General features: G+C 38.2%; 1 protein-coding gene and 1 long non-coding RNA gene across 7 annotated transcripts in view; one reads left to right on the top strand and one right to left on the bottom strand.

The window, feature by feature from the left end:
- DLC1 (DLC1 Rho GTPase activating protein) overlaps positions 1–27,500 on the top strand; it is a 512,426-nt gene that overhangs the window by 137,747 nt on the left and 347,179 nt on the right. The window lies entirely within an intron of this gene.
- On the bottom strand, positions 7,732–26,039 carry LOC145517790 (uncharacterized). The gene is made up of 2 exons (XR_014062334.1): positions 25,932–26,039; positions 7,732–9,432 (listed from the first exon to the last, which is right to left on the bottom strand). It is a non-coding gene; the product is annotated as an uncharacterized LOC145517790 (long non-coding RNA).

Here is a 27,500-nt window from a genome sequence, read left to right as displayed (position 1 = left end):
GCCAGACAAGTCTATTTCTTTGTGGGCAACATGTGTACAATGTATACATCTGAACACATCTGATTCTGTTAGTACAACATTCCATCTCCCTTTCCTGTTTGTGTGTGTGCTTCTGCTCCTCACTTAGCTATGTCCAACTCTTTGTGACCCCATGGAGTCCACTAGGCTTCTCTGTCCATGGGATTTCCCAGACAAGAATACTGGAATGGATTGCCATTCCCTCCTCCAGGAGATCATCCCCACCCAGGGATCGAACCCGCGTCTCTTGCATCTCTTGCACTGACAGGCGGATTCTTTACCACTGTGCCTGGGAAGCCTTTTTCTTTACCAAAGACAATTATTTTTGTGCTTGTTTATACTTTTTTGTAATATTTGCTTTTGGAAACAAAGGAGTCATTTCGCCTATTTTGTGATGAACTGTCCACAGGTTCTAGTATCAAATCAATTCTCACACCTTTGTCTAACTAGCTTGTTTGCTGTTTACTCATCTATTTGCTGTTTGTTCAGTCATTCAACAATTATTTGTTGAGTCTCCTACGTGCTGAGTGTTTAGTGGTGAATGAAACCAATAGGATCCCAACGTTAATAGAAGTCACAGCCACCCTTGTCTGTGCTGCATAATCTTTCCCACCTCCACCACTCTGTCCCAATACTGCCTATTCTACAACTGTTATGAAGCGCTTTTCATACCCACTTCTCATTACATCAGGCAGTTTTGTTCCCAGCTTAACCTCTCCCTTCTCTGTAAAAATGCTAAAATTTGATCATTTCTCTTTTCCTTCTCAGCAACTTGTTGGAAATGATCTTTTAAGGAAATAATGCACTCCGTAAACACGTTATTGCATATTAACTATTATTTTAAGAAGACGGTAACTTATTTTTTTGTTCCTTAATAGATGTTTCAACTAACAGAATCACATTTTTCCCCAATCACTTCTTTACTTTCTCGTATTACACGCTAGTGTGCTTTTACAAGATTTTTTTATGCTCATGACGCTATGACCTTGTATAAGTTTCCCAGGAGACACGACTCTCAGCATTTTGTTGGACAAACATTTGTTTTTTTGTAACTACATGAACAAGCCAAACTGCACGTAGTCCAAAAAATAATTCTGCCTTTTTCACTACATACTTTTTAAAATGCCATTACAAGGAATTCTAATATAGTGGCAATGAAAACACTTTAATTTTCCCATTTAATCATGAAGATTTTAAAACTTAGCCCATTTAATAAAATAATACTATTATATTAGAAAAGTTTTGTAGTGGGTTCTCAATTTTTGATTGTCAGCTGAATGGATATGAATTAAAAAGAAGGCAGCCATGTTTTGCAAATTCAGAATGTATTTATTTGCATAAACAATTAGCAGAAATCAGTATCTTTTACATTCAAAAACATATGTTAGCACACAGAGATGGAGTATTTGTAATTAAACTGTGAAATAATAATATTTCTACAATGATAATTGAGTACTATTGACTTTCAAAACACAGGAAGTTGAATAAAAAGAAAATATAGCCAGGCTAGTGGCATTTCTATAAATTCATTTGAGAATAGTCATGAAATTTCCAGTGAAATATGCTTTCTTAAACCAGAGAAATGAATTGACTGCTCAATTTAGACTCAGTAAATATATCTATCTGAAAAAAGCAAAAACTAAAATATCCTAAGCTGTGTATTCTGTTAATAAATATGTAGGGAATTTCTCTCTATTTTCATAATTATAACAAACAAAAAGGAATAGCTATAAATGACTTACTGATTTATCAATCTTTTTTGATTAAATGAATCTGTTTCAGTTACTATGTGTCTAATTATATCCCATTTCTCTTTATTTTTATAATAATTATATATAAAGTATTTCATCCTTTGATTTCAATGAAAATACCAAAGACACTCATTGTGATGTGGCTAGTTAATCACTTACCTGTTTCTCAGTTTTTGTGTAAAGTAAAATTAAATTGCCTGATAGGGTTGTTGTGAAGAGCAAGTGAGGAAAGACTGAACTCTTGCTGAAAGGGACAAAGACAAAATTGTAAGCCACTTTTGTTGTTGTTGTTTAGTTGCTAAGTTGTTTCCAACCCTTTTTGTGACCCCATGGACTGTAGCCCACCACGCTCCTCTGTCCATGGGATTTCCTGGCAAGAATACTAGAGTGGGTTGCCACTTCCTTCTCCAAAACATCTTCCCAACCCAGGGATTGAACCCACGTCTCCTGTATCACAGGCAGATTCTTTACCACTGAGCCACCAGGAAAGCCCAAGCCACTTTGTTACATCATTGTTATTATTCATACTATAGCCATTCTCCTCTGGAAGCTGCAGCCAGCTCAGCTGTGAAGGCAGCCAAGCAAACACAGCCATGATAGGCCATCTTGACGTTAGATGTCCCAGGGAGGAAACCCAGCAGTCCCAGAACCACTGAGCATGTATGACTGTGGGCTTACCCTAACCTTAAGACTCTAGATTTAGCCAGGTGAGAGCAGCATGGTTTGGATGGTTTGGATGGTTTGGATCAGATATATAGTCAAGGCAGCCATTCTCAAATCTAGGTTACTCCTGTTGCTCTACGCAGGGTACCAGTGTTTTCATTCTAAGATCACTTGTGATCAATGTTCTCCCCTGAAACAGTTCAAGGAGAACAGAGCAATAATTTCAATTAACTATTTTTTACCAGTGATTATATGATAGTTATTGGTATCTAATGCTTCAGTTAATGGTTGAAAAGTAAAAATCCTTGTGAAATACAGAAATTGCATCACCAACTTAGCATGAGGATATCTGGATAATTTGATATTAAGTAGAAAATATTTCAGCATCTCCACGAGCCATCCATAGGATAACGTGAGTTGAGTAACTCTTTTACTCTCACTTCATGATGTTTAATTTCTAGAACAGATATTAACTACTAAGGTGAGTCAGATTATAGGTAGATGTAGATATAATTATGATCTGCTACAATTTTTTTGAATCAACTAATGTTTAATATATTTATAAACATATATATTTATGTAGAAAAATTAATTAAATATTGTCTGCATGCATGTGTGTGTGCTAAATCACCTTAGTTGTGTCCGACTCTTTGTGACCCTATGAGCTGTAGCCTGCCAAGCCTTTTCTCATTAGATAACTCCTCAAATGTTGCTGTAGTCTTATTGTTTTTTTATGTAAGATTTCTAAACACTGTCTCTCAAACAAAATTTGATGCTAGATGCTGCTGAAAAAACAAGTCAGGCTTAAAGGCAATAAGTCTGTTTAAAAAATTACCAGTTGTGACTTCCCTAGTGGTCCAGTGGCTAAGACTCCATGATCCCAACTCAGGGGGGCTCAGGGTTAATCCTTGGTCAGAGAGCCAAATCCCAGATGCTACAACTAAGAAGTCACATTCTGCAACTAAAAGATACTGCATAGATACTGCATACCACAGTAAAGGGCTTCCCTGATAGCTCAGTTGATAAAGAATCTGCCTGCAATGCATGAGACCCCGGTTTGATTCCTGGGTCAGGAAGATCTGCTAGAGAAGGGATAGGCTACCCACTCCAGTATTATTGGGCTTCCCTTGTGGCTGAGATGGTAAAGAATCTGCCTGCAATGCGGGAGACCTGGGTTCGATCCCTGGGTTGGGAAGATCCCCTGGAGAAGGGAAAGGCTACCCACTCCAGTATTTTGGCCTGGAGAATTCCATGGACTGCACAGTCCATGGGGTCGCAGAGAGTCGGACACGACTGAGCCACTTGCGCTTGCTGATGCTTGATCACAGCAGAGACCAAAGATCTCAGAAGCTGCAGCTAAGGCCCAGCACGGCCAAACAAAGAAATAAAGCAGAAAGAAGAGACCACCAGTGAATGAAATGTGACCTAAATCATGCAAAAGATGATTTTTCCACCTCTCTTCCAAATATGTTTACTCTCTATTTTGGTTTATTTTACGGTTATCTTAAGGAAATTGACATATGTATGTGTAGGCTTTTATTTTTGTTCTGATGATAGTATTTGGAAACATTTATTCATGGCCATTAATTTTGCAAGATTATTCAGGAAAACTTTTCAGTCTTAAACTATAAAATTGTAAAATATTATTAAGTTATATTGGAGAAGGAAAAGGCAACCCATTCCAGTATTCTTGCCTGGAGAATCCCATGGACAGAGGAGCCTGGCAGGCCCTGGTCCAAAGGGTTGCAGAGGGTCAGACACAACTAAAGTGACTAAGCATTAAGTTATATAATCGAAAAATGTTCAGAAAATAAAAAGACATAATTTCAGTTAAAGATATTAATAAATCTATTTATCAAAATCTAGTTCTAATTTTATTCTTATACTAAACTGTCTAACTTCCATTACCTCTACTTTTAATATGTTTTATTGTAAAATTTCTCCTTGATTTGTTAAAAACGTGTTTTCCTAAATTTATAAGAAAATGATATCAAAAGACTCATGAATTATGGTTAGGTTCAGAGACTAAAACCTGAGCATCCCAGTGGCACACATAATTACTGAGACTTTCACAATAATTCTGGAGAAGGAAATGGCAACCCACTCCAGTACTCTTGCCTGGAGAATTCCATGGATGGAGGAGCCTGATGGGCTGCAGTCCACCGGGTCACAAAGAGTCGGACAAGACTGAGCGACCAACACTTCACAATAATTCACATTTGGGGAAATTTGTAATCTGATATTACCAAGTTTTATCCGCCACCAAATGAAAACTTTTCCTCAGTTAGATAATATCCCATTCTGTTCTTGATCAAGATTTTTATTTTCCTACACATCACATCACAACCTACCACTGGCACAAAAAGGGACAACATGGAATTCATGTCTCCCGAGTCTGATTCCTAAATCCTGTCTTAGTGATGCATACAACACCCAGCAAGCAATAAGTAAAGCTTGAAAATTACACTTCTTGAGTTAATTAAAACAAATACAATATATTCTCCTCTTTGAAAGAGGCAGTTATCCTTCATTTGACACTGAAAATATTGTCTAATGAATTCCAAAATGACCTTTCCCTGTTTTTTTCTCTTACAAAGGCAAAGGTTACCTCTGTTTCTGTTTTATCAACTGCATTGGAGCTGAGCTATCTGCCAATCTCCACATCTCCAAAGACTATTATTTACTCAAGTCCAAGTGTATACTTAGCTTTCTACATAAAAAGGGCCTTTGTCAAGCCCAGTGATCTCTGATTCTAGGTCATTTCACAATACTGGGATGATTTTTCTTAATTGCTTCATAAGGTTAACCTCTGGAATGATTGTGGCTTGTAAGGTACAAGATGTTCATTAAATTGGTTTTTTCAGTAATCCATGAAGTACCAGCAAACTGACCAGAGTTGCCTGAGTTCATGTTGGTCTCAAAACAAAATGGTTAAAGGGCTCTTAGTAGGAAAGCACAAATGCCCCCAAATCCTTGTAGGTCCCAGAAAATGTTCAAAAACAATGGTGTTTCCTTTGTTGCCACATCTGCTAGTGTGCATTTATGGAAGTATGTTAGAAACTACATCACCTGCACCCAAAATGTTCTAAACCAAGATGGTACGTTTCTGAAGTTAAAATGAAAAATTAAACACTGTGGAGAAAAGAGATGGATGGGATTCATTTTATGAATAATGTAGATTCTACTCCTAAAAGAAATTTTATAGATACAGAAGAGAAACTATTCTTTCAACCCTGGGAAATCCCATGAATATTGCTTGAAAATACACTTCTATTCCAGGACTTCATGATTCATTACCAGGCTTTTTTCCGTGTGAGTGTCAGTGGATACCCACAGTGACGTACCATAGACTGAGCATTTGTGAATGTGAGTGAGTCACCTGGTAAGAGGCCTGTCCAGCTATAATCACTGATGTTGACCAAGTTGACTGGGGATAGATTCCAAGACGAGTTTTATTTCAAAAATTGGGCTCTTCAGAGTAAAATATGTGTTAATACTTAGTTATCCATACTGCCAGTATCCTAGCCCTTGAATCTTTCACATATGTCACTGTACTAAGGACACAGTTTAGGAAGATTTACACATACAGCATCCAGAAATAGTTTAGAGCTTGATAGAATGAACTTCTGAAAATATATCTAAGGTAGTTTAAAATTCTTAAAGAGATGGGAATACCAGACCACCTTACCTTCCTCCTGAGAAACCTGTATGCAAGTCAAGAGCAACGGTTAGAACCGGACATGGAACTGGTTCAGAATTGGAAAAGGAGTACATCAAGGCTGTATATGTAAATTGTCAGCTACTTATTTAACTGCTATGCAGAGTAAGTGCAAAATTCCAGGCTGGATGAATCAAAAGCTGAAATCAAGATTGCAGGGAGAAATATCAATAACCTCAGATATGCAGATGACACCACCCTTATGGCAGAAAACGAAAAAGAACTAAAGAGCCTCTTGATGAAGGTGAAAGAGCAGAGTGAAAAAGCTGGCTTAAAACTCAACATTCAAAAAACTAAGATCATGGCACCCAGTCTCATCACTTCATGGCAAATGGATGGGGAAACAATGGAAATAGTGCCAGATTTTCTTTTCTTGGATTCCAAAATCACTGCAGATGGTGACTGCAGCCATGAAATTAAAAGATGTTTTCTCCTCGGAAGAAAAGCTATGACCAACCTAGACAGGGTATTAAAAAGCCGAGACATCATTTTGCCAACAGTGGTTCTTCTAGTCAAAGCTATGGTTTTTCCAGTAGTCATGTACGGATATGAGAGTTGGATCATAAAGAAGGCTGAGCACTAAAGTATTGATGTTTTCGAATTGTGATGTTGGAAAAAACTCTTGAGAGTCCCTTGGACAACAAGAAGATCAAACCAGCCAATCCTAAGAAAATAAGCCCTGAATATTCATGGGGAGGACAGATGCTGAAGCTCCAATACTTTGGCCACCTGATGCAAAGAAATGACTCATTGGAAAAGACCCTGATGCTGTTTTATCTGCCACCAAATGAAAACTTGAGGGCATGAGAACAAGGGGGTGATAGAGAATGAAATGGTTGGATGGCATCACTGACTCAATGGACATGAAGCTGAGCAAACTCTGGGAGGCTGTGAAGGACAGGGAAGCCTGACGTGCTGCAGTCTGTGGAGTTGCAAAGTGTGGGACATGACTTAGCTACTGAACAAAAACAACAACCTTTCTTTAAAAATGTGAAAGAAACAGGATATTTTAAAGTTTGAGATTAGTTTGCAGAGTATTCTCAAAGGGTCAGGAAAATCAACTTGACTGTCTAATTGACAAGAAAAAAAAACACCTACAATTTGAAAAATAAAAATAAAAAGACAAACTACAACCACAACTTCACTCTAGAAAGGTAGAAAATACTAGAAAAAAAGTTTTCTTTTGTGACTTGTACCTGAAATCTTAGCCTATCATCTGTATAAACCTAAGTAGACAAACTCTAAGAAGATTTTATTGTAAGATTTATCACATAAAAGAAATAGAGACATAGTGTCTAATAAGCAAGTTTTTCTTTTCTGATATAGTATTGAGAGGCAATAAAAAGCCAAGGCCCTGGAGTCAGATTATCTGGACAGAAATCCCATCTCCACCACTTTCTAGTTGAGAGAATCTGGTCAATAAAGATAAAATATTTGAAAATGTATGGCAGACCAATTCTTCACAACCACACATTCACTAAACCAAATCTAATGTATGCCAAGTAGATATTACTTGATGTCATAAAGAGTTAGTAGAATAAATTGTGTACTTAGTAAGAAAACATGAATGCACAAAAAATGTGTGGTAAAAAACAGAATATATTTTAATCTCAGTGTTGAAAATAGGTCAACTTCCAGAGACATCTTTTTATTTCTTGGGAAAATAAATCATATTCTGATTCCAAAAATCAACATAGGGAAAATAAGTTGTTAATAATTTGAGACTCGTAGAATACATATTACTCAGTGCAGTGAAGGCTGGAGTCCTGAACACAGTAAAAGTTTGGCAAACTGTTTTAAAGTCACAAGAGACATGAGAACTAAGACCTACTTGTTGTTTTTCTTTTTTTTCTGGTTTTTGTTTTGTTTTAATTTACACAGAGCCAAAAATTTCTGCTTCGAGTGTATGATTTAAAACTTAGTCATGACTAAATGAACAAGCCCAGGCCATGGTTTCCAACAACAATTTTTTCCATTGGGAAGGGTTTATGGAAATCAAGAAACCAAAACAAAAATGAATGTTATGTTTTTTCATTCCTCACAATTTAAAAATAATTCAATAAGGAAACAAATAAACTTACTTAAAATGCATGAGATTAAATTCTGTCATAGCATTGCTGAAATACATTATAATATCATACATTTTATATTCCTAAGGATTGTTGTTTGAGTAGCACCATGACAGTAAGATAAGCATGATTAGAAATCTCATTGATACTGCTATTTTCTATCCTTATTTTTCATGTTTCTTTGTTCTCATTGTGGAACTTATGTCTGTGTCAACTTTTATTCTTTTCAGAGGGAATTTTACTATTCTTTCACCAACTATCATAATTAGACATCGAGGAGTTTTTTGTTTGTTTAATTTTTAGAAAAATAATTGAAAGTTTTTTGTCTTAATGTGATATTCTGCTTTGTAATCAATATACTACTAAATTTTTCAAATAGTTAACATGGATAAAACCAATTTTACCAATGGGTTGATCACTATTTCAGTCAACAACCCTATGATTCAGTAATGGCTTATACTATCTCCTAAGTCTTTTTTGAGGCTTCTCTAAATATTCCTTAATGAGATAAAATATATTCAGATTAACATGGGTACATTGAAATATATTCAGATGAATACGGGAACATTGAAGTGTGTGTCTCTTTATATCTCTCAGTTGCATGTAGATATGCTGAAATAAACCTAGACAGCATATTAAAAAGCAGAGACATCACTTTGCCAACAAAGATCTGCCTAGTCAAGGCTATGGTCTTCCCAGTAGTCAGGTGTGGATGTGAGAGTTGGACTATAAAGATGGCTGAAGGTCGAAGAATTGATGCTTTCAAACTGTGGTGTTGGAGAAGACTGTTGAGAGTCCCTTGGACTGCAAGGAGATCAAAGCAGTCAATCCTGAAGGAAAGCAGTCAATCCTGAAGGAAATCAGTCCTCAATATTCACTGGAAGAACTGATGCTGAAGCTGAAGCTCCAATACTTCGGCCACCTGATGCAAAGAGCTGACTCATTAGAAAAGACCCTGATGCTGGGAAAGATTGAAGGCAGGAGGAGAAAGGGATGACAGAGAATGAGATGGTTGGATGGCATCATCGACTCAATGGACATGAGTTTGAGCAAGTTCTGGGAGTTGGTGATGGATGGGGAGGCCTGGCGTGCTGCGATTCATGGGGTCGCAAAGAGCCAGATACAACTGAGCGGCTGATCAACATGCTGAATTAGGTTTGGCTCCTTGAAAAACTCTTAGGTGCTGAGTATGCAGATTCTTCAGGGTTTTAACCTAGAAAAAGAGAGATGTCTGGGTTATTTTTGCTTTGTTTTCCTTTCTTTTACAGCTGTTGCACGTCAGGGTAGGATGATATCACTCAAAAAAGAGGCCTCCCTACAGTAATGTCTAGTTAAGTTTGTAGTCACCAGCATGTCATAGATGCTAATTCTGTCCCTACCCATTACTGTGGCTTTTGTGGAATTAGCCAGATGTTCTGTTTTCAGGGGTTGTTCTAGGTGATAGCTTTAATAATTGGTGGTTCCTTACTCTGTGCCTGTGTTTCTATCTTTGGGTTTGGGATGGAAAGTCAGATGCTACAAGCCCTGGAGCTGTTGTTCCATTCCCTGGTTTACAAGCTCAGTGGAGATCTAGGCTGTGTGTTTGAGCTTTTGTCTCTGAAGTACAGGCTTATGTTTGTTAGTGCCTAGAGCTTCCTCCTTTCTTCAGATTCCTCCTTTACCCTCCTGCCTCTCTCTCCTCCAAAATAATTCTGCTTTCTGTTCCTGGTTAAACATGTAATAAGCAGAGCAAACTGTGGCCAACTGCCTACAGACTTTTGGACAAAAGTGGAAAGACACCAAGAGCATGCACTAAGATCAAACCATGAAGCTGTTAACTAATTCTGTCTCTCTCCATCTCACTCTCTTCCTCCCTCTTTCTTCCTTCAGTCTTTCTTACTTTTCTTCCTCACTTTTGCTTTCTTCTTCTCTTTCTCCTTTCCTCCTTCCCATCTTCCTTCCTTCCTTTCTCCCTCCCATCTTCCCTCACTTTCTTCCTTGCTTCTTTCCTACCTGTTTGCCTTTCTTCTTCTATGTTTTAAATATGAAGTTTGGAGAATACATGACCTTATACATGCATATCCTGGCCTTTTCCCTTTTTTGTGTAGTCAGTGGCCTGAGTGACTTCTTTAATGCAGGGGGTGTTTTACATTTGAAAATTTTACAATTCTCTACACAAATAATACCCTTAAATGGCATTTCTTTCCACAGTTGCTCCATATCACATTCAAGACAACTAAGATGTTTTGTATTGCATTTTCATTTGTCAGATCCCAATGCTTTTTTAAGTCAGTTGAGTCCCTTATCACTCAATCATTTTAAAGATAGGCTTTGACTTCCACTTAGTTTAAATACCTACCATTGCTTTTGCCTTTTCCCCTCTACTTTGCTGATGCTGATCCAATTAAAATCCCAAAAAGCCAATCCAAAATAAGGATACTGAAAATGATCAATTACATGAATGTTATCTTGGAAAATATAAAGCAGATAATTTTTATCTAATTGTATTTCCATACATTTGTCATATCTTGCTTTTTGTCCTCTGACAATTTTAAGAACTGCTACAAATACAAGTAAAAATAAATGCAGTGATATCCACTTTTAGGGAAGTCATCATTTAAAAAAAGCAGTCAAAATGATAATTTTAAAAAGTAGAGAAAAGCATGAAGTAAACCAGACAGAAATAGACAAATATCACATAATATCATATAAAAAATGTTACAAATAAACTTGTTTATGAAACTGAAATAGTCTCACAGATATAGAACACAAACTTATGGTTACCAAAGAGAAAATGTTGAGGGGTACGGATAAATTGGGAGTTTCGGATTGAAATATACACACTGCTGTGCTGAGCTTAGTCATTCAGTTGTGTCTGATTCTGCAAACTCATGGACTCTAGCCCGCCAGGCTCCTCTCCAGGCAAGATTACTGGAGTGGGTTGCCATGCATTCCTCCAGGGGATCTTCCCGACCCAGGAATCGAACCGGGGTCTCCTGCATTGCAGGCAGATTCTTTACCACCTGAACTACCAGGGAAGCCCAAAATATACACACTACTATATATTAAATAGATAACCAACAAGGACCTGTTATATAGCACAGGGAACTATACCCAATATCTTGTAATAACCTATAATGGAAGAGAATGTTATAAAAGAATATATATATATATTTATATACACGTGTAAGAAATAAATAGAAATTCAGTCATTAGTGCTTAAAATTAAGTAGAGAAAAACAGCTATACATTTAAAAGGCAATAAGACCTAAAGGAACAAAAGTCTCACCAAAGAATAAATATGCATATTCCTGGAATCAGATATCCTGGAATCAGATATCATACATTTGAGGAGAAATGAGAAAAAATAAATAAGAAAAAAGTGTGTAAATGTTATGACTATTGGTTTTTTAATGACATATTAATGAAAAAGGGGACTAGGTCATATACAGTCTCCAGTTAAGGAAGAAGAAAATGGAGCTGTGCAAACTAATAAGAAATGTAATTAGAGAGATAAAGCAAAACCTTAATTATTACTGAAATGAAATGACTTTTTTTTTCAAATTGCATTGAAAACTTCCATGAACCTTATCTGTCACTAAATGTTATAGATAATCACCCTGAATCTCCTCTAACAATGAATGATAGTTGCTTGTATTATTGTTATTTTACAAAAACAATACAGTAGAATATTTTATACTAAAAACTGGATCATAACAAATGTATGAGATGAGAAATATTGTAGCTTATAATAATAAATAATATTATTTTGGTCTTCACAATGATCCATTAAAGTGTTTAACATAGTAATTTTCTTCATTTATTAAAATGCACTTGAACTTACTGCATCAATCACTGAAATCTTCTGTCACTCGTTTGAAGGCTGAGAATTCTAAACCTATCCTCTGAACTTATGATTCTGAAATATTTTTGCTTTGTTTTACAAATATTTTGCTTTGCATTGTGTATTTACTCTAGAGCTTAAAAAAATATATTGCTGTATTTAAATCACGAATATGACTGATAATGATGTTTTGCGGGGCTTCCCTGGTGGCTCAGACAGTAAAGAATCTGCTGGCAATGCAGAAGACCCAGGTTCGATCCCTAGGTCAGGAAGATCCCCAAAGAAGGGAGTGGCAACCCATTCCATTATTCTTGCCTGGAAAATTCCATTGACCGAGGAGCCTGGCAGGCTACAGTCCATGCAGTCGCAGAGAGGCAGACATGACTGAGCTTAATGACTAAAACTAAACTATCGATATTTTGTGGATTCTAGATATTGCTGGCTAAACTTACCCCTTAAATAAGAACAGCAAATCCTGGGTAAAAGGGATAGATAAAAATGCCAAACATTTGACTAGTTTAAGGAACATAGGCACCTGTTAGCAAAGACGTGTTATAGAAATGCGATACAACAGTTGCCTTTTGGAACTACATAAAGCTCCTGATCACACAAAGGCTGGGAGAAGTATTACAGCTTCTTTGAGATGCTTGCTTGTATTTAACCTAGTGTTTCCCTAATTAAATAGCCCCCCAGAATTATTTTTTTCACTAAAGACCTTTTCAATATTTTTGAAATTAACATTCGATGGAACACTCTACTAAAGTATTAAATAGTCAAGAACTTCAGACTCGAGTTTAATGATTAAAGAAAAAGACAGAGATTCTAAAAAAAAAAAAAAAAACTTCATAAAACACTGACATTGTAACTCTTTATATATATTATATATCTAGTTTGTTCTTTTTAATACTAAAAGGACTGTGGGTAGTGAATTAACAGGAAAGCAAAGCTGTGTTCCTAAAATTTCCTTCATATTCCCCTTGGTTTTAATTATGAAAGAAATATATACAGAGTACCATGTTTCTTCTGGCTTTCTAATCAGACACATTTGTCCATATGGGGGTTTTGAACATATTGACAATGAATGAAATTCTTTATAATGGTAGTTTGATAGAAAGATCCCAGGATATATTCCAAATTTGAACTGTTTGACTGTTAATATCACCTATCATAATTAGAAGTCACTTTCTGAGGAAGCTGAATAAAGCAGTGTTCTTACAAAATATTTCTAGGCATACTTGCAGATAGTGGGAAGTAAAAACAGTTCAACACAAAATTCTAGGTAGGAAAGTGAAAAGGAAATTACTGCTGAAAAGAGGTAGTTATTGCTCTTTCTGCCTTTTTAAACTGACTTCCCTTTATGCGAGACAGAATAAGAGACACAGATGCATAGAACAATTTTATGGACTCTGAGGGAGAAGGTGAGGGTGGGACGTTCTGGGAGAATAGCATTGAAACATGTATATTATCATATGTGAAACAGAACACCATTCCATGTTCGATGCATGAGACAAGGGCTCAGGGCCAGGACAATGGGATGACCCAGAGGGATGGGATGGGGAGGGAGGTGGGTGAGGGGTCCAGGAAGGGGAACTCATGTAAACCCATGGCTGATTCATGTCAATGTATGGCAAAAACTATTACAATATTGTAAAGTAATTAGCCCCCAACTAAAAAAAAAAAAAAAAAATTCACGGCCAAAGCAGTAAATAAATAAATAAATAAATAAACTGACTTCCTTCTATTAGCTGGAAGTGTTTCTTTGGTTTACTTTTTCATGAACATTACTCTCTTACTGAGGTTTAATTTTAGAGGAATTATGATGACCTACTTTGAAATATTTCTGTATTACACAGAAATAGAACAAGATGCTTCATCTCAGCAAAGAAAAAAATATGATTACGGTTGCTTTAATGTCCTTTAATATTTTTATTGAAAGTTTAAATATGTAAAAGCAGTATCACTGTGTTTGGGCATTACATTGAGATACATAGCTAATCAACAAGAACTAAGATAGGTATTTGAGATTTATATGGACAAACTACTTCACGTATCTATTTATATTTCTCAACATATTTTCAAATAATCAAAGCAGTTTGTATCAATAACATTTCCAGAGGTTATTAAATCATTTTAATGGGTGCCAAATTTAATTGTTTTTCTCAAGGTTGATTTTATGAAACCCTATTTCTGTGAGATATATTACAAATTTCTATGATCAGAAAAGATTGAGAAACCTGTATATGCTCTAGCTCCTTCTTGAAAATTCATAACCGATCAAAGTATCCCCTGACCTTTTTATCCAGGATGATCCTGCAGTAAAGAAACTAGTAGTTCTCAAATTTATGTGACCAAAAACTTTTCCACCTAAAAACCAAGTATCATTTCACGAATCCAGTGTTCAGTGGGATGCACTTTGTGCTGTGCTGTGCTGTGCTGTGCTCGTTGCTCGGTCGTGTCTGACTCTGTGACCAGATGGACTGCAGCCCACCAGGCTCCTCTGTCCATGGGATTCTTCAGGCAACAGTACTGGAGTGGGTTGCTATGCCCTCCTCCAGGGGATCCTCCCAACCCTGGGACTGAACCCAGATCTCCCACATTGCAGGCGGATTCTTTACCATCTGAGCCACCAGGAATACACTTCGAGGAACACAGGACTATTTTTATGGGCATTTCATCTTCCCACTAGGAAGGATATCCATAGAGTAAATTCAGAAGGCTGATGGGTCAGAAAAAGATGTCTACCAGGTGATTATGTTTATCATAATCTTCTTCATCAAAGATGAATTGTCAAGAGAAGGATGTTCTTAAACTAAGCAGGTTTATAAAAGACAGGGACACCAAGGGATGTTCAACAGCTGGATACTAGTACTCAGAAGACAATGTAAATCTTCTTTCTATGAATCACAAACAACTAGCAGTAGTATTTTGATGTTAGATCTGCTACAAATCCCCAAAGTACTAGAGAACAAATAGCTAGCTTGGGTTTTATCCCTCAAAGTATTTTTTGACTCAAAAAGAGCATACAAAATATATGTTGCCATTACATTCCATTACATTCCAATTGGAAAGAATACCAGGATTGGCTCAAATAGTAATTACATTTGAAGTTTGCTAATTTACACTTGGATGCATTAAATTGGAATATCTTTAGTGGAGATGATTTTATCAGTAACAGAAAATGCAGTGCCTAAACCCGTTACTGTACCGTACTGTGTGTGCTTAGTCATGTCCAACTCTTGAGACCCCATAGACTGTAGCCTGCCAGGCTCCTCTGTCCATGGGATTTCCCAGGCAAGAATACTGGAGTGGGTTGCCATTTCCTTCTCCAGGGGATCTTCCCAACCCAGGAAATGAACCTGGGTCTCCTGCATTGCAGGCAGACTCTTTACTGACTTAGCCAGGGGGGAAACCTGTTACCTGTGGTCAAGTGCAGTCTGAAAATATTAAATGGAATATTCCAAAAGTAAACAATCCTTAAGTTTTGAATAGTGCATCATCTGGAGTAGCATGATGAAATCGCGCTAGATCCAGTTCCATCCGTCCAGGTTGTGAACCGTCCCTTTGTCTGCCTGATGGTTTGTCGCTTTGTAGGCACCTGAGTTATGAGGGGGCTATCACGGTATTGCAGCACTTGTATTCAGGTGATTCTTGTTTTACTTAAGAATGATGCCAAAGCGCAACACTTGTGACACTAGCAATTTCGATATGCCAAAGTGCTTCTTTAAGGAAAAGAAAGGTCTCGACCTATAAGAAAAAACGTCATGTGCTGAGGTTGCTAAGATCTATGGTAAGAAAGAATCTTCTATCCCTTAGAACGCATTGAAGGAAGAAGAAATCCATGTGGTTTTACTGTTGTGTCTCCAACTGCAAAAATTATGGCCACACTATGTGATTAAGTGCTTTATTTAAAAGGGTGGTTGTTGGTCCCTATCAACCCTTATTTTTCCATGGTGGTGGTGGTGTGTGCATGCTCAGTCACTCAGTTGTGTCCTAGGCTTGCAACCCCATGGACTGTAGCTCACCCGGCTCCTCTGTCCATGGAATTTCCCAGGCAAGAAAAGAATACTGGAGTGGTTTGCCATTACTGTCACCAGGGGATCTTCCTGGCCTAGGGATAGAACTGGAATCTCCTGCACTGCAGGCAGACACTTTACCCCTGAGCCACCAGGGAAGCCCACAGTTAAGATGGGAAAAGCATTAAATTTTTATGAAAGATATTTTGAGGAAGAAAGAGACATATTCACCTAACTTTTAATGCAGTATATTGTTATAGTTGTTCTATTTGCTATTTTTTGTTAATATCTTACTGTGCCTAATTTATAAAATGAACTTTATCACAGATATGTATGTATAGGAAAAAACATAGTATCTCAAGGATTCGGTACTGTTGTGGTTTCAGGCATCCCTGGGGGTCTTGGTACACATTCACTTGTTTACATATTGCCTACAGTTCCATTTCTTGAAACCTAGTTTTATTAAATACTGCTTCTTTGGTATGTGTTTAGAACAACTCTCAAAACATTTTCATGTAAGGATTCAAAACAGTCATATTAAAATACAGCTTTAATATAAAGTTTATCACAGTTTTGCAGTATTCAAAAATGATGAACCTGCCCTAAAAACCAAAGCAAAACCAAAAGGATCATTACACCCAAGACATAAGAAAACAATTAAATAAACAAATTTGGCATTTCTGTAACTTTGTGTCCATCTATTCTTTTTTTTTTTTTGTCTGCATAGCTGAGCTTGTAGGATCTTAGTTCCCTAACCAAGGATTGAACCTCTGCCCCCGAGCAGGGGAAGTGTGGAGTCCTTACCACTGGACATACAGGGACTTCTTTTTTTTAAACAAGTGCTATTTTATTATTTACAAATACATAATGATCATAAGTGTACATGTCACAAATTAAAAATGGAAAAAGTAGAGACAAATGCTTGAGGGGAGTTGTTTTTTCATTTTTGTTTTTAGTGTCTTAGGAATTTTTTAAAAAATTTTAAGGAAATAAAATATATAATTTCTGCCAGGGTCATATTAGCAGTGAAGCATTTTTAACTGTGGAAATTGTGATTTTGGTTCAGAAATACTTTGTATATTTTTCACCCCTGATGATGGGAGACAAATCAGTGTTGTATCTTCGTGGGTTGCTCAACTATGGAGATCAGCAGTTACTGTGACTGAGTTGGCCCATTCTGTTTAGAAACATGTTTTAAATATTTAGCAATTAACATGTGGTTGTCCTTGATTATGTTCCTAGATTTCACCAAGCAGCCACTGATAAGAGTAAAGCTGAGTAGTTATGAAAGAGATCATATGATGTGCGAAGTCTGACATGTTTACTGTTTAGCCCTTTATAGAAATATTTGCTGTTCCCTGATGTTAAAGGGTCTTGTGTGTATTGATAAGTGCAGTGAATCACAGTCAGTAGATGAAGAGTAATCCCAGAAGGGAAGTGGCTCTTTGGGACAGAAAATGTCCCGGTATGAAAATGACATTTGAGCATAGAGAGACCTGAAAAAGTGAGCAAGCCAGCCTGTAAAAATCCGAGGAAGAGTTTTCTTGGCAACAGAACTCCACTTGGCATGCTTGAGAAACAGCTGGAAATCTAGAGGGGAGGTGAGTAATGTGAGAGATGCATGGGTCTTAGAAGATGTGGCCTTAGGGATGGGCCAGATCACAGCATCTTTTTAGCCACAGTAAATTTGGATGTTAAGTGATAAGGCTTTGAATTTTTTCGAGCTAAGGAAGTAACGTGAACTGATTTGTTTTAAAACAGTAGTTCTGGCTATTCTGTTGAAAACTGACTCCAGAGAGACAACTAAGAAAGAAACAAGGAAATTCCAAATTAAAACAATAGCATTTAGTCTACTATCAGGCTACAAAGATACTATTGTTAAACACCTGTCATTAATAAAGGCAATATATTAGATCAGTGGTTTCAGCTCTGATGGCACATTAAAATCTCAGCATCTTTAATTGGGTTTGCAGAAAAAGTTGGTTCAGATTTTTCTGTAACATATCATGGAAAAACCTGAATGAACTTTCTGGCCAACCTTTAAAAATATCAGTGCTAGAATCCACAAGGAGATTCTGATTTAATTTGTTCCAAGTGGAGTTTGAGAATCAGTGTTTTGTTTGTTTTAAGATCTCCAGATCTCCTTAATATGCAACCAGGTTTGAGAACCACCACTTTTAGAGAAAAATACAGAAGACAAAAAAAACCAAAAACCAAGTTTTATAGGATAGCTAAGAGCAGTTCATTATGCAGCATAAATTATCTAGGAGTTCACTTTTCCTGGAGATTGTATAAGAATTTCAAAATTATTCAGTGTCCTGGACAGTTTTAAAATCAGACTGGGAACCCATTTGTCTGAAGCAGACGTTATTCAGCTTAGGAGCTGTGTCAGTATCAGATGGCCTTTAGCGGTCCCAAACAGCCTCCTGATTCTGTTACTTGAATCAATTTGTACTGCATTTATGACCTGATGGTGCTTGCTGGCGGGGAATGGCATAGTTTGGAAGTTTTAAACACCATCATCTGTACCCAGTTCAGTTCAGTCGCTCAGTCGTGTCCGACTCTCTGCGACCCCATGAATTGCAGCACGCCAGGCCTCTCTGTCCATCACCAACTCCCGGAGTCTACCCAAACCCATGTTCATCGAGTCGGTGATGCCATCCAACCATCTCATCCTCTGTCGTCCCCTTCTCCTCCCGCCCCCAATCCTACCCAGCATTAGGGTCTTTTCCAATGAGTCAACCCTTCGCATGAGGTGGCCAAAGTATTGGAGCTTCAGCTTCAACATCAGACCTTCCAATGAACACCCAGGATTGATCTCTTTTAGGATGGATTGATTGGATCTCCTTGCAGTCCAAGAAACTCTCAAGAGTACCCAGATCATCCCCTAAAAGATAGCAAGGAGGCTCCTACAGGTCTGCATACCCAGTGATCCCTAGGAGCTAGTTACCCAAGTAATACAACAATATTATTTGCTATACGTAAGCATGTGGACCTTCTAAGCCTCAGGCATAGCCATTACATGAGGTCATGTGTGCTGATGTGATTTGTTGAAAGAAATAAACATAGAGTTAATCACCAGAAAGGAAACCTTATTACTTAATGTGAAAATGATTCACTTGGCATAGATCATGTGTAAGGTAGAATTCTGTGTTTTGACTATAAGAAAATAAAAGACATATTTCAACTTTCAAAAGATGCTCAGAGGACTAAAATATCCACTAGCATGTCATAGAAATATAAGAAATCAACGTGGACCTGAAAGAAAGCCAGCAGCATGTCTAATGACAGTCAGGAAGAGGATCTTCAAATACATTCCCTTGCCTTCATCTTCTGACCATTTTTTCTTCACCTTGATTAATGTTTTCATTGAAGGGAAAACTGAGTCTGTTTGCTAACATCTTTGTTTCTTAACTCATCAACTTGCGAAACAGTAGGAATGGCAGAGAAAAAAGGAGGAGGGCAAAAGGGGGTGGGAGCTGTATAAATTTTGAGGACAAAGTCAAAGTTCCGTGGGCCATCAGAGCTTTTGGGAAATCTCTGAGAGATGATGGAAAACCATTTTAATGTCCTAGATGACATTAAGATGCCTCAAGGTAACATTATCACGACTCAAGATGAACAACTCAAAAACTATGTGACTAGAAAATCAAATATATTCTCTCAAAGTTTGCCTTTTAATATATACATTTTTAGAAATGCAGATTTTATAGAATATTTTATATAAGAAACCATCAATCTCTTTTTTAACTCAGGGCTGAGTCATGTAACCCTGGTCCATTCCTCCCCTGCCCCTGTCCCTCCAAAAGTACAAAGATATAGGGAAAGTTCCTTTTTTAAACCTCAACTCTGTGAGAGTCCAGTGACCAAATACATTCTCACATTTCTGGTATTATGTGAATTTTTTAATATTCTCTGCATTTTGGCAAGGGGTAAAATAAATAGGACATTGTAGCATCAAACATCTTAACATGGCACAAGATCTTACAAGATAGAGCAATGAAACAGAGCTCTGGGAAAATACCATTTCCTCCTTAGCTTACCTATTATCTGCATTTTTCAGTTGCTGTGTGTTAAAAGTGTTAGTCACTCAATCATGTCCAACTCTTTGCGACCCTATAGACTGTATCTTCTGTCCATGGAATTCTCCAGGCAAAAATACTGGAGTGGATAGCCATTCCCTTCTCCAGGGGCTCTTCCCAACACAGGTATTGAACTCAGGTCTCCTGCATTGCAGGCAGATTCTTTCCCATCTGAGCCACCAGGGAAGCCCTGTGTGTTAAAAAGCTGCTTAAAAAGTAAAAAAGGTTTTTGGTTGCTCCTACAGGAGCTTCTGAATTTGTACAGCCCCAATTGTCCAGACAATTATATTCTTTGCAGCCAAAGATGGAGAAGCTCTATACAGTCAGCAAAAACAAGACCGCGAGTGGACTGTGGCTCAGATCATGAACTGCTTATTGCCAAACTCAGACTTAAATTGAAGAAAGTAGGGAAAACCACTAGGCCATTCAGGTATGACCTAAATCAATCCCTAACGATTATGCAGTGGAAGTGAGAAATAGATTTAAGGGACTAGATCTGATAGACAGAGTGCCTGATGACCTATGGTTGGAAGTTTGTGACATTGGGGAGCAAGAGCATCCCCAAGAAAAAGAAATGCAAAAAAGCAAAATGGCTGTTTGAGGAGGCCTTACAAATCGCTGTGAAAAGAAGAGAAGCAAAAAGCAAAGGAGAAAAGGAACGATATACCCATTTGAATGCAGAGTTCCAAAGAATAGCAAGGAGAGGTAAGAAAGCCTTCCTTGGTGATCAGTGCAAAGAAATAGAGGAAAACAATAGAATGGGAAACACTACAGATCTCATCAAGAAAATTAGAGATACCAAGGTCATTTCATGCAAAGTTGGGCTCAGTAAAAGACAGAAACGTTATGGACCTAACAGAAGCAGAAGATATTAAGAAGAGGTGGCAAGAATACACAGAAGAATTGTACAAAAAAGATATTCATGACCCAGATAATCACGGTGGTGTGATCACTCATCTAGAGCCAAACATCTTGGAATGTGAAGTTAAGTGGGCCTTAGGAAGCATCACTACGAACAAAGCTAGTGGAGGTGATGGAATTCCAGTTGAGCTATTTCAAGTCCTGAAAGATGATGCTGGGAAAGTGCTGCACTCAATATGCCAGCAAATCTGAAAAAGTCAGCAGTGGCCACAGGACTGGAAAAGGTCAGTTTTCATTCCAATCCCAAAGAAAGGCAATGCCAAAGAATGCTCAAACTACCACACAATTCCACTCATCTCACACACTAGTAAAGTAATGCTCAAAATTCTCCAAGCCAGTCTTCAGCAATATGTGAACTGTGAACTTCCAGATGTTCAAGCTGGTTTTAGAAAAGGCAGAGGAACCAGAGATCAAATTGCCAACATCCGCTGGATCATCGAAAAAGCAAGAGAGTTCCAGTAAAACATCTATTTCTGCTTTATTGACTATGCCAAAGCCTTTGACTGTGTGGATCACAATAAACTGTGGAAAATTCTTCAAGAGATGGGAATCCCAGACCACCCGACTTGCCTCCTGAGAAATCTGTATGCAGGTCAGGAAGCAACAGTTAGAACTGGACATGGAACAACAGACTGGTTCCAAATAGGAAAAGGAGTACATCAAGGCTGCATATTGTCACCCTGCTTATTTAACTTCTATGCAGAGTACATCATGAGAAACGCTGGGCTGGAAGAAGGACAAGCTGGAATCAAGATTGCTGGGAGAAATATCAATAACCTCAGATATGCAGATGATACCACACTTATGGCAGAAAGTGAACAACTAAAGAGCCTCTGATGAAAGTGAAAGACGAGAGTGAAAAAGCTGGCTTAAAGCTCAACACTCAGAAAACAAAGATCATGGCATCTGGTCCCATCACTTCATGGCAGATAGATGGAGAAACAGTGGAAACAGTGGCAGACTTTATTTTTTGGGACTCCACAATCACTGCAGATGGTGACTGCAGCCATGAAATTAAAAGACGCTTACTCCTTGGAAGGAAATTTATGACCAGCCTCGAAAGGGTATTAAAAAGTAGAGACGTCACTTTGCCAACAAATGTCCGTCTTGTCAAGGCTATGGTTTTTCCAGTGGTCATGTATGGATGTGAGAGTTGGACGGTGAAGAAAGCTGAGCGCTGAAGAATTGATGCTTTTGAACTGTGGTGTTGGAGAAGACTCTTGAGAGTCCCTTGGACTGCAAGGAGATCCAACCAGTCCATCCTAAAGGAGATCAGCCCTGGGTGTTCATTAGAAGGACTGATGTTGAAGCTGAAACTCCAATACTTTGGCCACCTGATGTAAAGAGCTGACTCATTTGAGAAGACCCTGATGCTGGGAAAGATTGAAGGCAGGAGGAGAAGGGGACTCCAGAGGATGAGATGGTTGGATGGCATCACCGACTCAATGGACATGAGTCTGAGTAAACTCCGGGAGTTGGTGATAGACAGGGAGGCCTGGTGTGCTGCAGTCCATGGGGTTGCAGAGTTAGACATGACTGAGCAACTGAACTAAACTGAACTGAATTTTCCAGGCAAGTATATATACGTGTATTTATATCTCAAAATCTGTTTTTATGGGGGAGTCTGGAAAAGTGAAGATAATGAATATTGAAAAAGAGTCAGTCCTTTTGGTGTACCAACACAGTCACTTCAAGGATTAGTCTTGATAGGTAATTGATATTGGATTGACATGTATAAAATTTGATGTGTTACTTTCAAGAAAGCCACAAAACCTGGTGAACAAATACAGTGAGGCAAAATCAGAAATAGAATTTGTCTCCTTTTCTAATGTGTCTCTCCAGAGCACAGCATGTTTCCTATATACCTTTGGGCAACATGAAAAAGAAAGTTAGGATGGGAAGTAAGATACCTGGATTCTGGTTCCCGCTTCCCATTAATCAATTTGGGGGATGTAGTTGTTATCTCAGTAGTCCTAAATCTTCTCATTTACAATTGAGAAAGTTGTACTAAGCTCTGAAATTCCTTATCTCTATCTTATTCTTGGTAAACTTCACATTTGAATCCTTTCAGTGTGTTATCAGAAACTTTGTGTATTATGTTCCTAAGGCTGTGTAACAAAGTATTACAAACTGGGAGGCTTAAAACAACAGAAGTTAATTTTCTTATAGTTCTGGAAACTAGAAGTCAAAAGTTCAGGTGTCAGAAGGGCCATGTTACCTTTGAAGGTTCTAGGGAAGAATCCACCGCCCCTCCCCCATTTCCTCTTTCTAGCTTCTGTGGTCATCAGGAATTCTCAGCGTTCCTTGTCTTAAAAAGGTATCATTTCAGTCTATCCCTTTGTCCTCACGTAGTATTTTCCCGTGTGGGTCTACATCTGTGTCCAAATGTCCGTTTTCTGTTTTGTAAAAAGACCAATGGCTTAGAAATCATTAGTCTATCTCAACTCTATCGTTATGGGAATTCTATATGGAATATCATCCTCATTTGTAAAACTACAGAATTAAATTAAAGTTTGTCATAAACCCATGCTCATATATGAACATCCACTTTTCTTTCTCCCTCCAATCAACACATTATAGTTGAGGGAAACTTTGTCATTTTTTTGTATTTGTTCCCAAAAATGAAGGGTTTTTGTGTGTGTGTGTATGTGTGTGAGTCAACAGAGCATCATGCAAAACTTATAGGACCAAAGTACCCTGACATCATACATAATTGAAAACAATAACCTGCATATAATTATATAATCTCATTTTGGTCTGTCAGCTTTAGAGATAAAACAAAAATCAGTTACTTGCTATTTTGAAGGAAAAAAGCTTAAGAATCATACAACTTATATTTGGATTTATCATTTAGATATTTGACAGTTAATCAGGAAAATAGACTTGGTGTTAATGCTTCCCAGTTGAGACAGGCATTTGTGATTGATTTGTATTTAAGAGAAGCTTTCAATCCATGCCTTTTCCTAACCTGCAGCTACTGTAATAGAAATTTCCTTTGTGAAAATATGACACTCCCCACTCCTGGAATGGCTATTTCAAAGATTGTTTTCACCACACTCCTCAAGCCTTACTGGGAACTCTTGCCCCAGAACACTCTGACACACTTACAGCAGTGAAACCTGCCTCTTTGTTCAAGGAGAAAATAGAGTGATGGGTGAGACAATTCCTTCACGTCCCTGTCCTCTCCCCACACCTGAATTCTTCCTTTCATGAAAGGCATTCCTTTTCCCTCTCACAACCAACATCTTCCCCCGTGTTCCACATCCCATCCCCTCTTCCAAAATCAATTTTCCTAAATTTCTGTGCTGCTGCTAAGTCGCTTCAGTCGTGTCTGACTCTGTGCGACCCCATAGACGGCCGCCCACCAGGCTCCGCCGTCCCTGGGATTCTCCAGGCAAGAATACTGGAGTGGGTTGCCATTTCCTTCTCCACTGCATGAAAGGGAAAAGTGAAAGTGAAGTCGCTCAGTCGTGTCCAACTCTTAGCGACTCCCTGGACTGTAGCCTACCAGGCTCCTCCATCCATGGGATTTTCCAGGCAAGAGTACTGGAGTGGGTTGCCATTCCCTTCTCCAGTGGATCTTCCTGACCCAGGGATTGAACCTATGACTCCTGCTTGGCAGGCAGATTCTTTACCACTGAGTAACTACGAAGCCCCCAAATTGGGTTTACTATGTAATATATTCTTGGAAGAAACGGTTCTATATCTCCAAGGTATTTGAAAACCACACATTAGTCCAATGTTTGTGTTTCACAGATGAGATAACAAAGTCCTTAGAGAAGTTTTCTTTGCTGGCCACAAGCATGAAACTAGAAAATGCAAGCGTCTAGAAAAGAAGAAAACAAGAAAGTAAAATTAAAATTTACGAAATAATAATAAGGTATGTCCCTTGTTCTCAAAGAACCTCAAGTGTAACTGTGAGACAAGAATGTTGGAGATGGAGTAAGAAGCAAGGAGCACTAGTGTCAGCTTTGTTCTGTAGAATGTGCTTTGGGGTGATTAAGAGAGGCTTTAGGGAAAAAGCAGAACTTGAGCTAGGCTCTCACATCGAGTAAGAATTAGAAAGAAAAGGAAAGCATGGGAGCACACAGCCTGTGTCCTTTTGTAAAGGAGGAACTTAGCATGGCATGTGAATAGGCTAAGGAAGAGACTAGACTAAGTGGGCCTTACAGCTCTGGGTTGAGGAAAAGCAGAAAGTAAGTTTGAATCAATGGTTTAGAATTATTATTTGAAGGACCTTTTGAAAAACAATATGAATATTTCCTTCCTAACTTACTTAACTTCTCAAACTTCCCAATTCCTCTTTGTCTCTACTCAGAAATTGTGTATGAAAAGACTGTCAAATAAATGCAAGCAAATGATCAGGCAGAACACTCATAGACTTTCTAGAATGGCATATGTTGGGGAATACACAGACAGAATGCTCATCACTCTCAAGTGCAATACATTGGAACAGACAACAGACCCTGAGAAAGTCAGAACTGGAACCAAATAGCCATGTGCCATTGCAGAACCTTGGCCCCTAGCTCTGTTCTTCCATTCCAGCCTTCCTTGCTTGGGGAGAAGCAACCCTTTTGCTGGAATCCTAAGAGCGCTGGGGTCCACAATAGCCCAGTGGCTTCCAGACTTTATCCACCATCTAAACACTGTACTACCTTGCTACTTAAAGGGCTTCCTAAAGACCAACATCATCAGTATCAGCTTGGACTTTATTAGAAATTCAGAATCTCAGTCCTACTAAATTAGAATCTCCATTTTAACAAGATCTCCAGGTTATATGTAAGTCCATTAAAGTTTGAGAAACACCAATTAATTAAAATTGATTTACTTCAGCATTAGCTATAGCTCTTGTCTTACGCAACTTAATTCTTACCTCTCAGAGATTCAACAGATGGAGTCCTACCATTTCCCAGGGAGAACCTTTTCTTCTGAACTTGAGTCACCCTGGAGTAACTGGGTCAGCATTCCTCATACTAGTGTTCTGTGAAAAACAAACAAATGGGTAAAAGCATGCCATGCTCGCTCAGATATGTTTGAGAAATGCTTGGTTAAATAAACCTAAATAATTTTATTTACTTCAGGAATTCTTAAAGCTTTCAATATGCTAATGGACATTATAATGCTTCAGTAAACAATCATGGGAAATACACATCACAGAAAAGAGAATTTCGCCAATTTATTTGACTATTCAAACATTTTTCTCAAGTCACAACTATTAACATCTCAAGTGAAAAATCCCTGCTAAGATCCTCAAGTACCAGTTTGGAGAATATTAAGCTAGACCCATGTGTGTTCTGGAAACAGTTGATGAAAGCAGCACACAGCATCTCTTGCCAGTGACATGGTTTCTTATCCCAAGACTCCAGTGGACTCAATGCATATATTTCTGACTTCAATTCCTCTCTTCTCTTTTGCTTTGTTATCTTTCTACATTGTCACATGACCACCCAAAGACCTAGAAATGGCTGAGATTTAAAGACTAATAAGAACCAAATTCCTTTCTTCCTGAGCCCTAAATTTTAACCATAACCCTTCCCTTGTATCCAAATTCATTTGTACAGAGGCTTTTGTCTCTCTGAGACCAAACTGGGAACTCTGCTACGAGATTCCTGGTCAGATGGTCAAGCAGTCAGTGTGTCCAGTGACCACCATGTGCTCAACATTTTATTAGGTATGGTGAGGGGTGCAAAGGAATAAGAAGACATTATCTCTGCATCTGAGAACTTCAGCCTAATAAAGGATTAAGAGTATGTTTCTAGAAAAGGCAGAAATTATAAAAGACTCAAGGGAAAACCATGGGATTTAAAGGAACAAGATTTATTTTTGACCCTAAGGAGTTTACAATTTTTTAAGAAAATAGACAAAAATGACTATTAAGAGAACAAGGGGCCCACGAGTGCAGGGCAAAGGGGTTGATTAATTGTGGGGAAAAGGCAATAGGAAAGGAGTCATAGAGAGGACAACTAATAAATTATGCCCTGGAGAATGAGTAGGATTTTCCACATGGAGTAGGAACGAGGTGAATTCTGAGCTGAAGAGTAGCATCGATTTCAAGCTGACATGAGACAGACACAGATCAAGAAACATTTGTCTCATCTTCATACATGTTAAAAAAATCCCGCTCGGTACAATTAGAAAGAACTGGTGTGAAATTATGTTGCACTCCCTAGACTGGTGATACAAATGCAAAGGAGGAAGAAATGAGTAAAGAGCAGAGTGGTTCTTGGGAGCTGAGCCAGCTGTCCTTGTGTGGGAAGCCAGAGGAGAGAACAGAGCAGTCCAGTGTCAGGACAGTGCACGAGGGCGGAATCAAAGCAAAGAGCAGGAAGTCCCAAAATACAGATTAAAGTTTGGGTCACAACTGCATCAGACAAAGGCACTTAGAGGTGGTCAGTTGTATGCTGACACTGTAGAGAAAGGCCCACATAACAAGAAACGTTTC

The sequence above is a fragment of the Giraffa tippelskirchi genome, chromosome 8, assembly GCF_054371585.1.
Source record: "Giraffa tippelskirchi isolate mGirTip1 chromosome 8, T2T-mGirTip1v1.2.pri, whole genome shotgun sequence".
Taxonomy (NCBI): domain Eukaryota; kingdom Metazoa; phylum Chordata; class Mammalia; order Artiodactyla; family Giraffidae; genus Giraffa; species Giraffa tippelskirchi.
This window is presented reverse-complemented; position numbering and strand designations above follow the sequence as displayed.